A 12,848-nucleotide genomic window follows, 5' to 3' on the forward strand; every position below is an offset into this window, starting at 1 on the left:
CTCAGCCACACCTGCTTCCGTCCAAGCAACCAACCGTCCGACGACATCATTATCGTTGTTTTTCCTTTATAGTTGCAGCACTATTAAGGACCTATATCAAGTCGACAAGGACACAAATATTTACATGCGCTCATAATGGTTTCATAATAATCAACATCCACTTAACACCATAAAAATAGTGGACAGGTGAATGAATTAAAAAAAAAAAACTTCAGGTAGAATATAGAAGGTACCTCTACCTACATGGACGTGGACCACATTCTAATGCGAGTAAATTGACTCATATAAAAAAAAAATTCTTTCCTAGGTCACAAAAACAACCTGAATAAACTTTAGAATATGTTTATTTGGGTTCTGTATAGAGGATCAAACATCACATCGCTACAGGTGCTATGGTGACGGTAACATGAGGTAACAAGATACCGGTGAACAGGTCTCTCGCTTGGGTGTTTGATGAAGTCTCATTTGGATCACCTCGAAAAACACATGTAACTAACTTGACGGCTTCCTTGTGTAAACGATGTATGCCACATTGTTACGACATCAAAAACATCCTATTATTACACAAAATAGGAGTCCAAGGCATTGAAAAAAAATTATTACCTGCGAGATGAGGAAAACAGTGTTGGGGCAGGGTTGGATGAGTTATTATAATAAGAATGTTTAACATTTTTGTTCTTACGTTTTGTGTTGGTATCGTCTTTGTTTATTGAAGAGTAAAATATTTATTAAAATTCAAACCTTTTGACTTCTGATTCTGAACTTATTAATTAATGCTCTTTACTTAGAAGAGATATTTTTGATAAAGTCAGAAGCCAGAAAACAAAATTAGGTAGGTAACCAAAATTGTAACATTAGACTTTGGAATTCCAAATATGAACTTGTTAATGGTTTCTGTTGTTGTAGTTGGAAAGTATTGAATTACCAGTCAATTTATAGAAAATAAGACAGGTATCATAAATAAACAGAAATTCAACTTCGAAATGAATGATAATGGGCTAATTTTTTAGATTTTTTTCGACTTGAATGTTTTTATAAAATATAATCAAGGCAAGCTTCAAGAATGATATTTAAAAGGCTGCAAGATAGCTCACCATTCATCACCTTCATTCATATATAAATTAAAAATGTTCAACAGAAGCGAATATTTAATTTTTCGTTGAAATAAAACATTTTTTTCTTATAGATTTTTATACTCCAAAGTCAAAAAAATCTATGACGTCATATTTTTTGAATTATAAGAATTTCGACACGTTTTTTTTTCAACATCGGATTAGAATTTAGAATATTGAAAATGAGACAGTGAAACTTTTTTTTGCTATTCAGAACAAAAATATACTTTTATGAAGGTTTTAAGGGTACTAAACTCAAATCCGATGTCAGAAAAATTTTATCAGTTTCTGTTTTTGAAATATTACCTATCGAAAATGCAAAAAAAAAGTTATTATGATTTATGCTTTAGTACGTGGAGATTTATTTCAACATAATTTGTTATGGTGTCTATAAGAACGGGTATTTCTTATTTCAAAAACTGTTATAATCTTTGCGATATTTCTTTTATATCCTGAGATATCTTAAGTTAACGGTTATAACGAGGCAAAGATTAACTTAAATTAATCTAAAGTTTAAGTTACTTGTCAACACTTTTTGGTATTCAGAACAAAGATATATTTTTGTGAGTGTTTAAGGGGTGCTGAACTCTATTCCAAAGTCAGAAAAATATTAGTTTCCATTTTTGAAATAATTACTGTTAGAAAATGTAAACGGTAATGTATCAAAAACCGAGGCTAGTAGAAAATTTTTTACTTCAGATTCCAGTTAAGCACTTTTAAAACTATTAGAAAAGTATTTTTTGTTCTTTGTGTAAAAATCTTGTTGATCAGTAATTTAAACTTAATATTTAGTTAAGTTAGTTTTTGGCTTATTACTTTTAACTTAAGATATCTCGGGCAATAAAAGAAATATTCCAAAGATTTAAGAAACTGCCTGATTCTGTTTCCTGTCTCAGTGATTTGCACAAAAGAAAGTTGTTCTTTCAACAGTCGTGATCCAAGTTAGCCAACAGCTCGAAGAAAACTTGTTCAGAAAAAAAGACAAAACTTAAAAAAAAAAGATAAATTTTTCAGAAACGTCTCATTGCAAAACATATTTAATTCCTAAATTTAAGCTTCTTAACACCCTGTAAGTCATGAAATTTAGATAGAATTTGAATTTATATTATGAACATACCAAAACAAAAAGTGGTCCGGATCAACCCCTTTCCTATATGCACAAAGCTATAGTAGCTACAGTGACTTAATATCCTGATGTTTGGTGTAGGCATTTTATTTCTCATTGGAAATTCAAATCCCAAATATATCTAACATCATAGACGCATAAGGTAGATGTCACCCTCTTGCTAAGCCTAATTCCATCTGTACGCAATACGCACTATACGAATACGCACCCATCACATCTAAACCAAATTATGGGATGTTGTTTTGGACATCCGAACGGGGATTCTAATCGTGATGTTAGTTGTTACTTTTCCTGAATCCTTGGTCCTGGAAGCGAGTTCCCAAAAATGTTAAGTCCACTCAATATGACCCGGGCCATCTGAAATTAAAAATATTTGGGGGAGCACACGTTTCAGTTTTTTTTTCTTTGCTACCAAAATACCTACTCAAAAAGAAAAAAACAATGAGCTTTTCATTAATTTTTATGATTTCAGATCTTGACTGTCTTAGATCAACTTAAGAAACCTTACATAGAAACCTCCACCATTTTTATTTTGAGTTTGGCCCGGGTCTTTGTACTTGATATTTTAGGCAAATCGCTTCTATTACCAAGCACTCAGAAAAATTAACAACGAACGTTTCGAAGTAGACAGCATCCGAAAATGCGTGCTGCGTACGAAAGTAATTTTACCTAACTCCTATAACAAGGGTTTCTATCGAGCTAGATTTATTTTGGCTTTGAATTTCTAATGACCGCATTTAAATTGCCATGAGGCACGTTGTCCAAACAACCAGGATTTGCAACCGTTTCAAATCTATAGTCCATGGAAAAGGGGGTTGATCCATCCCACATTTTGCTTTGGATTTTAACTTTCAAAATATAAAATCAAATTCTAGGAACAGTTTATAATCTGCAGGGTGTTTAGGAGTTAAAGTGTAGGTATATGAAGCAAATAATATTAAAAAATTTATCAATAATGCCCTCACGATTTAATGAGACAGATTAAATAAAGATTCCTTTTTGGCTCTATTCATGTTCTACTTTAAAAAATCCTTCAAAGATTGTACATTTTATTACGGATTTGGTTTTTGTCTTTAACACCCTGTACTCCCTAAAAATGGTCCAGGGATCTAATTTTATATGAAAATGTAACCCAAAGTGGTATGGAACTGAAACTTTTGCTAATCCTGTTCCTCGGATAACGTTATCATTGGAACTTAAAAATAGGTCAAATTGCGTATTCAGGATACATTCTGTTTTCAACTGGGGTTAAATCCGATTCAGGGCACATCACGTAAAGTACAATCTTTCGGAAGCTGTTTGGATACTCAAAAGAGGATTCCAATCTGAAATTTTCGTTGGTAAATTTTCTGAGTGCTTGGCACTGAGGACGAGTTACCTAAAATTTTGTATCCAATCAAAAGGACCTGGGCCAAATGGAAAACAAAAATATTGGGGAGCACACGTTTTTTTTTTAAGTTAAAACTTTTTTTTCAAATAACCAAATAACCTTAAAATTATAAACGAAAAAATAATTCAAGTGAAGGACTGTTGAATTTTTCGTGATTATACAAATCTTTATTTTAGATGCAAATAAAAATTTTTTAATTTCAAGTTCGCCCGGGTCCGTTTTGGTGGACTTGAAAATTTAGGAAACTCGTTCTCATTACCAAGCACTCAGGAAAAGTACAAACATGCGTTGGGATTAGAATTCTCTTCCAAATATGTCCAAGCAATATCCGAAAGTTTGTTTTGGATGTGATGTGGTCTAGTCAGTAGACGTAAATTGCGTAACGGAAGTGATTTGGCCTAACAGCAGGGTGACATCCATCCTTTGTGCCTATGCCTTGTATTTGAAATTCCAATGAGAAAATTATAATTGCCATGAGGCACGTTGTCCAAGCATCAGGATTTGAACAAATCCTTTCCTATGCCTATACAAGAGGGGTTGGTGCGTATCACTTTTTGCTCTGGCTACGCATATTCAAAATATAAAACCAAATTCTATTAATATTTTAGAAGCTACAGGGTGTTTGGAAGAAAATCTCTAGAAGAAGAAAAAAAAGTTGCCTAGGATTTATTAAACATTTCTTAAGATTCCTCGTCACGCTTGGGACACTTGTACAAGTTATTTACGGTTTCCCTTTCAAATTCTATTTAAACTTAGTCAAAATTTACATAACGCCAAAATAGAATGTGTTAATTAATTAAATTGTACAAAGAAAATATGTCAATTTAAATATTTTTGAAAGTAAAAGAGGTTTGCATTTATTTTAATTTTTTCCGAAAACCATAGCTTTAATATGCCTGTGTCAAAAAAACAAAACACAAGGTTTTGAAGGGCGCACAATGCGGTATTTTGACCAAAAATGTGGTCATAAATCAAATTTCTCAATTTTGCACCCCAGGATTAAGCTTATGTCCCATAAATTAGTCAACCCAGATGGAACTTGCACTATTTGGGTAAACACGATTTTTTTTTGCGATTTTTATAAAAAGGTGAACTTTCTAAGTGTTTTTTTTTTTTTACTTATAAGTGATTTTGGTGAAAAATCTTGATATGGATATTGACAATCAAGGTGTTTATGGTATTTAAAAAAAATTTAATTGTAAATGCAACTCTTTTTTCTTTGCATACGGAGGGGTTAAAGTACACACTTAAAAAATTGCACTTTTTTCGTTGTTTTTTCAAACATTAGTGTTTTTAAAATAGCGCAACACGCCGCAACATGGTCTTACCTATATATTATTAAACTGCTAGATATGTAAAACAATATTGCATTTCAAGAGTTTGCCCGAGTTTTCCACTCCGAAAATTAATACCCCTTTGAAAAAACTCCTCAAAAACGACCCGTACGAAAAGATTTTTATATTAGGTACACCATTGAATGTATTATATTAATGAAAAAACTTCTCCAGGGATACCTTCAAAAATATGTACAGAAATAGTGTTTCAAATTTTAAAAGAATCATTTCAGTAGTTTTGAAGTTATGAGGCTTTGAAAACGTTAGTTGTGGGGAGAACGATTTAAAGTTTTGAACTCTGGAATAAAACATTCGTAAGCGAAGTATTAAAATACTCATAATTTGGTCAATTTGGCTCCAATAGACCTAAAATTTTGACACAATATTTTTGAGATATAATACATTCAGTTAAAAAGTTTTAAAAAAATATTATTCATAAAATTTTAATGCAAATAAAAAAAAACAACAACAAAGGGTTTCCCTGAAAAAATTATGTTTCAGTTTTTTTTTATTTCTTAGGAATTTTGATATTTATAAGAATGAATTCTTTGGTATTGGTTTAAAAACTACCAGGTCATTAATTAATGATAAAAAAGGTCCATAATATTGCAAAATTTTATTCAGAATCAATTAAAAAACGAAAAAAAAATTCTAATTTTCATCTTTAAAACTTAATTTCTCAAAATTTTTTTAATGAAACAACTTTAGTCAAAAAGTAAAATAAAGAATAAGAAGAAATAAAGAAAACTACTAGCTTTAAGAAAAGTTATAGCACAGGACTATACGTGCATTTTTTGATTTTTAATCATTTTTTTCACGGCTAATCGGGAGGTAAGCATTTAAGTGGGTTACTGTACCAAGAAAAAAAAATTTTTCCTTTCAAATAACTTTTTAGTCATTTGGTACATATTTGATGTGAAAAGTGTGCCAAAATGTTTTTGGCCAGGTTTTGATCAAAATACCGCACTGTGGGGCGGTATTTCAGTGGTTCTTATTTTTGGCCCAATTGTCTTTAGTTATGGCCCAATGAACAACCTAAGTTTTCGGACTAGAATCGAATTATCAGTAAATATCGATTGATATTTTATTGGATTCAAATATTCCTTCCGATGAATATTACCTTCATATCTTTGGTATTAAATATTTTCCACTAAATTCAATAAAATACAATTTTTGAGACTCTTTCCATTTCCGATCGTTCAATTAATTTTCCAAATGTGACATTTTCCCTTTGTTCTTTAAAAAATGTCTTGGTCTATGATGTCTTAGAATGATGGTCATATTTTGAACCTATCATACAATTTTCTTTAACTAACATTGTAATGTAGTTGTAATTTGATTATTAGATAAGAAAATGATTCATCAATCATTAATCATAATTCACAAAGAATCATCCTTATAATCATTTCAATTTGATCTTTTAACATATATAATTACATGTAAGAGACAAAATGTTAATGCATTTTGATCCTTAAATTCCAATTATGTATAAGCATAAGGTTTCTTGGGGTTGACGAATCCCTCCAACAAGAAAAAAATTATTAATCTTCGTCATCTTTTAAAACACTCACATTCGCGTCGTCTCTGTTGAGGAATTGAGTATTATCTTTGACAGCTTGAGCTGTCAGACAGACTTCAGAACACTCAACTTATAGAATTGGAGACTTGTATCTTTTTTTTTGTTATATTCTTTAATTGGTTTTCCTCTATAAAGCGCCACTGTGATGTGTGTTCTCTGTGTTGCAGTTCGATTCAATTCGTTAGGGGGATCAGAGATAAGAATCATTTTAATGTAATTTGATTAATGTCCAGAAGAAATAAATTAAATTGGCGCCCACTTAAGAACTCCCAAAGAGTCAAACAGCTGCAAAGGAAAACACTTTAGATTAAAGTTAAAAATAGTTGAGGATGTGAAGTGTCAGTTCTGTTTCCTTTTATAGAAAATTTCTTCCAATTCCAATTAACTTACACACTTCTCCTTTCTCCATTTGTCTATCATTGACTTATCTTAAAGTGTCCTTGCTGTTGAAGAATAGAATTGCATGCAACTCTGTCAGCATCTAATTTCATTTCGGATGAGGTAAACCGGATTCTGGTCAGCAAAGATTCGGTTTACCTGGGTGGCATAAAATAAAGGCGCGCTGATAGTTCATAATGTGCCATGAATATAGTCCGTTTATCAACAGGATGCAGCAGGATGTACATTACTATTGTCCTTAATTCCTAGCAAACAGAAGTTTTATGGATCTGCTTCTAGAAATTTTGTGTGTCATCTCTAAGGGATGCTCATAATGAAGCATAAAACTATAAAAATCCTACAAACAAAAAAAGGAAGCACACGCGGCCGACAATATTCCAAACAACGTGTTTGTTCGTCGGTGTGGTAAAAACCCAAAAGATACACCGACCGACAACGAGGACCAAACGACGTAATCAAGTGTGAAGAATTGTTACAGCGGGATGTCGCATTCAAATGAAAAATAAGAAAATCAGTGTTTTCTTCTTACCTGGGTGTAAATATTGACATCAAATCTACGGATGATGGTTTTATAACACACCGACTTGGAGAATGAGAGAGGATTATAGACAATAAGATTGACTTGGACCGTAATAAGGCATTGACAAGTGTAATGATTTCCTAAGAAGAAAAAGAAGTAAAACAAACGTTGATAAAATATAGATAAGAGAATTTTAGTAACGCTGACATGGTACCAACTGATAGCATAACAGGGATTTGTTTTTAAAATGTTTCGAAACAAAGAAGAAATGTGAAATTGATAAGAGTATTTGAGCAGCTTTAAAAAAAAAAAAATTTTAAATCACTAACTGGTCTCAAGTTGATGATTGTCTAAAATATTTGTTTGAGTATTTATTTCAGTGTCAACCAAAGAACGCCAATCTTTTTACTTTTAGACCCAATACACACATGCATTTTTTTACGTTTGACGCAGTCATTTGATTCAACAGGAATCATACATAAAATTTGTGACGCTGCGGGAACTAAAGACTTGCAGGTTTCTAAAACACCACTGCGTTACTGCTGCGTTACTGTAGCTTATCTTACTCAATTGCTATACAAATGCATTTGGTTGGGCTTGGATCCATCAAAATTCTATTACAGGAGTATAGAACACAATCATTACTTACTTTTCTTTTTTTTTAATACTGAGTTAACAGTTCTCTAAACGTTCTAAGATTAAACGGTAGCATTTATGTAGAATTGTTTCTTCAGAACAGTTTTACATCTTTCTTACTTAAAACATTGGAGCGACTATATCAGAGGTTTGATTTTATCCAAGGTAAAGGAAATAAGAATTACAACAAGTTCAAACAATTCATTTAAGTAATTGGCGCCCAACGTGAAGCTTTTTATGTTTTTTTAACTTTTTTTTATTCTTTTGATTACATTTGATGATAGCACCTTATTGCTGGAAGATTTTCAACACAGTAAGTCAAACTATTTAAATCAAAAGTTCATGAATTTAATTGGCGCCCAACGTGAAAATGTTTTACTTATTCCACTTATTTTGACTAAATTTTGTTAAACCTTAGTTTAAAAGTGTAAGAGAATTTCCAAAATATAGCATTCGCACTTTTATTTAAACTAAACACAAATTAGTTTCACCTTTCACAAATATATTTCACCTTTTAGCAAATATATTTCACCTTTTAGTAAATATAATTAAACTAAAAGCAAATCAATTAAACCCAAAAGCAAATATAATTAAACTAAAGCAAACTATTTAAACTTTTAGCAAATCTATTAAGCCAAAACACAAATTTATTTCACCTTTAAAATGAAAAATGATAGTGATTATATTTTTTTTAAAAACGTTAGTCCGTTTGCTGACATTAGAATAAGTAGAATAATGTCAATAACATTGCTAGGGCAATCTACTTTTATCAATTTTACTTCAATAACTGCAACAAAGTTATGGTCCATATTAATCTTACTTAGAACTTGTCGTGCGTATGTTTTGATTAAAGTAAGTGTCTTTTTTTCTTTAATAAGCTATACTATAACAGTTGGAGTAAGTAACTTTTAATTTTTTCCAACATAACTTTTTCGGAAAAAAAAACATTAAAAACACAGGTTATACGACGATGTAACTCAGAAAGTATAGCTCGCATGAGGAAATGAAATATAGGAGTAAGAAAGATAATTGTATTTTCAAACCGAGAAAATCAGCAAATTTTCTGTGCAACAAGTCGTTTTCGAGATATTGAGAGTAACGCAATTTTTTAAATAGCGGATGTCCCACCCAACAAAAAATTACGTAAACTGGGATTTTGTTTATAGGGTCTTATTGTGGTTTTTGGGATGTTTCGTTGATTTTAGTGCTACGGACAGCTTCAAAATCCTCATCCCTTCTTCATAGCTCGATACCAAAAGCTTTTTCTAGAAAAGGTTAAATCACTTTGCTATTAGTTTAAATAGATTTGCTAAAAGTTTAAATAGTTTGCTTTAGTTTAATTATATTTGCTTTTGGGTTTAATTGATTTGCTTTTAGTTTAATTATATTTACTAAAAGGTGAAATATATTTGCTAAAAGGTGAAATATATTTGTGAAAGGTGAAACTAATTTGTGTTTAGTTTAAATAAAAGTGCGAATGCTATATTGACAAATAAGCTTGTTGATTTAAATTAACAATTCATAAAATTAATTGGCGCCCAATGTGAATCACTTTATCAAATTTAATGTCAGTAGATGTAATAAAAGGCTCAAATCTGAAATATAGAAACGCCCAAAATTGCTATAAAATTTTGCAAATGTGAATAGTTTCGCTATTGGATTCAAGTTCTGAAAACAATACACAATAGTAAATGACAGGTACAATTCCGTGTGAATTTTCAGTTCTTATAACATAACTTTGAGGTAAATTAACAACTGAAGTTGTGGTCTAAAAGTTAACCAATGAAAAAAGTCCTCTTCAAACAGAATGCATTATTAACGTTGAGTGTTCTTATTTTACGATAAGATTACTTTCATTATTCATATTTTTCGATCTTTTAATTTTAGCCATAATAAAAATTTTTACACCAAAATATAACAATCACAACTTAGGTAGGTATCAGTTGGACAAAAAAATTGTGCAAGCATTTTTTCATATCCTCGATAGTATAGTGGTCAGTATCCCCGCCTGTCACGCGGGAGACCGGGGTTCAATTCCCCGTCGGGGAGGACAGTGTTCTTATTTTTTTTTTTTTTTTTATTAAGAAGTTTCATTTAAATTAAATCATTAAAAAAAAAATTATTATAAATGCATTTAACTTGCAAAATTAAGATTAAATTTTCAAAAAAAATCCATTGACAAATTCAAATCAGTATTCAAATCCCAATGAAATAGGTACACAATAGTGACCAATAAATACAATAAAACCTTGCGTAGGAGCATAAAGATAAAACGAAAAAAAAAAAGAGAAAACGAGAACGAAGTCCGAAATCATGGAGGCGTTAAGAAAGATGAATTGAAATTCGAATTAAAAAAAAAAAAAACTAGAAGAGAAGAAAGAAGTCCATCCGCCAACGGCCTTGTCAAGGTTGAATAACCAAAAATGACCGAAAAAAAGTTGTTTTGTATCTTTGTAGCTTGCTACATCTGCAAAACATTTCTGGTTTATTCTGTTCAATCTCAATAAACAGTTAGACATGGGTTAGCCTTAGCATCTTGGATTTTGATTCTGTGTATCTTTAAATTTCTTCTTCATGAATTTTTCATTTTCTTTTAATCTTTTTCTTTTGGTAGTGTGTGATTTAAAATTAAAAAAAAAAAAAAAATAACGGCAAGCAGATGATGAAGAACTCGATTTCTTTGTCACCATGATATAGCCGCCAGGTAGGCATAGGGGTCACAAAAGAAAATAATAAATTGTCGTGTGCGAAATCAATGATCAAATTGGAATAAATCGAATTTGGATGTATAGAAACACCTACCTGAAAAAAAAATAGGTCAGTTCGAAATAATATCCAAACTGTACAGAGACAAACAATGGAAAGAGTATAAATTATGGTTTATGGATTTCGACTCACTGAAATAGCTGAAGTAAAATAACAACTGTACCTACCTACCAACCACACTCTTCTTTTATAGCCTCATGCTGATTTTTAAAGCAGCTGTATTTTTTATTGAGTTGAAATCAGATCTTTTTGAAATATTAGATTGATACAATTTTACCTAGGTAGCATGTTTCAAACTAAGAAAAGAAAATGCTAATGTTAAAAAAATTATTATGGGCTACGGGCGCCAAGTATTCTTATTAGGTATATAAAAGTTAAGTTTGTTCGAAAATACTGAGCGTTACCGTTTTTAGCGTTACTGAAGGATTTTTTAATTCTAGGACTGTAGAGTCAATATAAAAATGGGCTAACCATACTTTTCCGTTGAAGATCTAAAGGTACCTATATTCTAGAGCCTAAAAACAAATATTAATAATATCTAAGAGTATTATTATTATTTGATGCTTAAAATTTGTCCATTTTCTTGAATTTAACTTTTCATGAATAAAAAGTGCAAATTAGTTAAAAATCTAGAATAGAAAACTATTAACGTTTATACAACAAAATAGAATATAATCAAAATTTTGATTGAATCGTTCTCAAATCACGGTAACATGATGGAATATATTGGTAACGCAGTTGTTTTTCATACAAAATATTGCAATCTTGTCTACGATGCGTTACCATGTTAATATAAACTTAAAGTTACTGTAATTTAATAATGATCCTTGGTCAGAGAGAGGGAATAGAATAAGCTAGATTAATTAATATATAGCTTCAAAGTCAATGAAAGAGGTAAGAGTACTTATTGCGTGACCGCACTGAGTAACCACATTTTTGAGATATCTAATGGAAGAAATGTATGGTGTTATTTTGCTCACAGTTTTGACAGTGGCAACATTTTTGCAGTTTGTTTTTTCAATAAAGTTCAAAGCTACGATATAATTAGATATTTACAAGTTACAACTGCGTTACCATATCTAAAGAATAAACTAATAAAGCAGTGGTTTAAGATCTATTTTTAAGTTATGAAGTTTAAATTCAGCTTATTGTGGAGCTTTTCTATAACAATAGTTCATTTATTACAATTATTACATTTATAACAATTTACTTACCTGAATATGTTAATAGCATGTCACGAAGATAGAAATAATTACTTATATATAGCATGTTTTCACTACAGACCAAATGAGATAATTTCGCAAATTAAGTCAATTCAAATTTTAAATTAAATATAGATATTTCTATACTATTTGACATGAGATAATTTGCAATTTGGGCTGTAGTGAAAACAGGGTAAAAGCCAACATATTTAATCAAAATATGGGGGAGATTTGCCAAAATTTAAAAAAAACTATTGATCTTAGTAGTATTCCCAATCTAATCAAGTAGTATAAGCATTATAAAAGTACAAATATTTTTTACAAATAAGACAATACTCTGCGTTACTTTATGTCGTCAGTTTTTTTTGTAACGCAGATCTGACTATATTTGGGCAAACGATTTCCAAAAAATGGCATAGCTTCATACTACCGTATTTGTTATCATCGTAAGTTAAACCTTCTTATCTACTATGTACTATAAAACTATAATACGAAAGGTTCTTTTTTTTTCCTGTTTTTAGAAAAGTTTAAAGTTTGTAAGGTAATTTTTGGTAACGCAATAATATAAACTTTAATTAATGTTTCAGTGGTTTAACTTTTATTGGAAACTAACTATATTTATAGTTGATAAATGCCATTTTATAGAGCTAAATTAGGTTTAATGATTTTATAAAAAAAAAAAATGAAAATTGTAGTAAAAAGTAACGCAGTTGTTTAGTTTTTCGATTGAGCTCGAGGGTTCCCAAACATTTTCTTTAGATTTGGTTTTTTCATCGATCTCAGG

At 30.6% G+C, this 12,848-nt stretch overlaps 1 non-coding gene across 1 annotated transcript; it reads left to right on the forward strand.

Annotated features, from left to right (window-relative positions):
- Positions 1-10,073: 10,073 nt before the first annotated feature.
- Trnad-guc (transfer RNA aspartic acid (anticodon GUC)) lies at positions 10,074-10,145 on the forward strand. The gene has a single exon. It is a non-coding gene; the product is annotated as a tRNA-Asp (tRNA).
- The last annotated feature ends 2,703 nt before the right edge of the window (positions 10,146-12,848 follow it).

The sequence above is a fragment of the Episyrphus balteatus genome, chromosome 1 (genome assembly GCF_945859705.1).
Source record: "Episyrphus balteatus chromosome 1, idEpiBalt1.1, whole genome shotgun sequence".
Lineage (NCBI taxonomy): Eukaryota > Metazoa > Arthropoda > Insecta > Diptera > Syrphidae > Episyrphus > Episyrphus balteatus.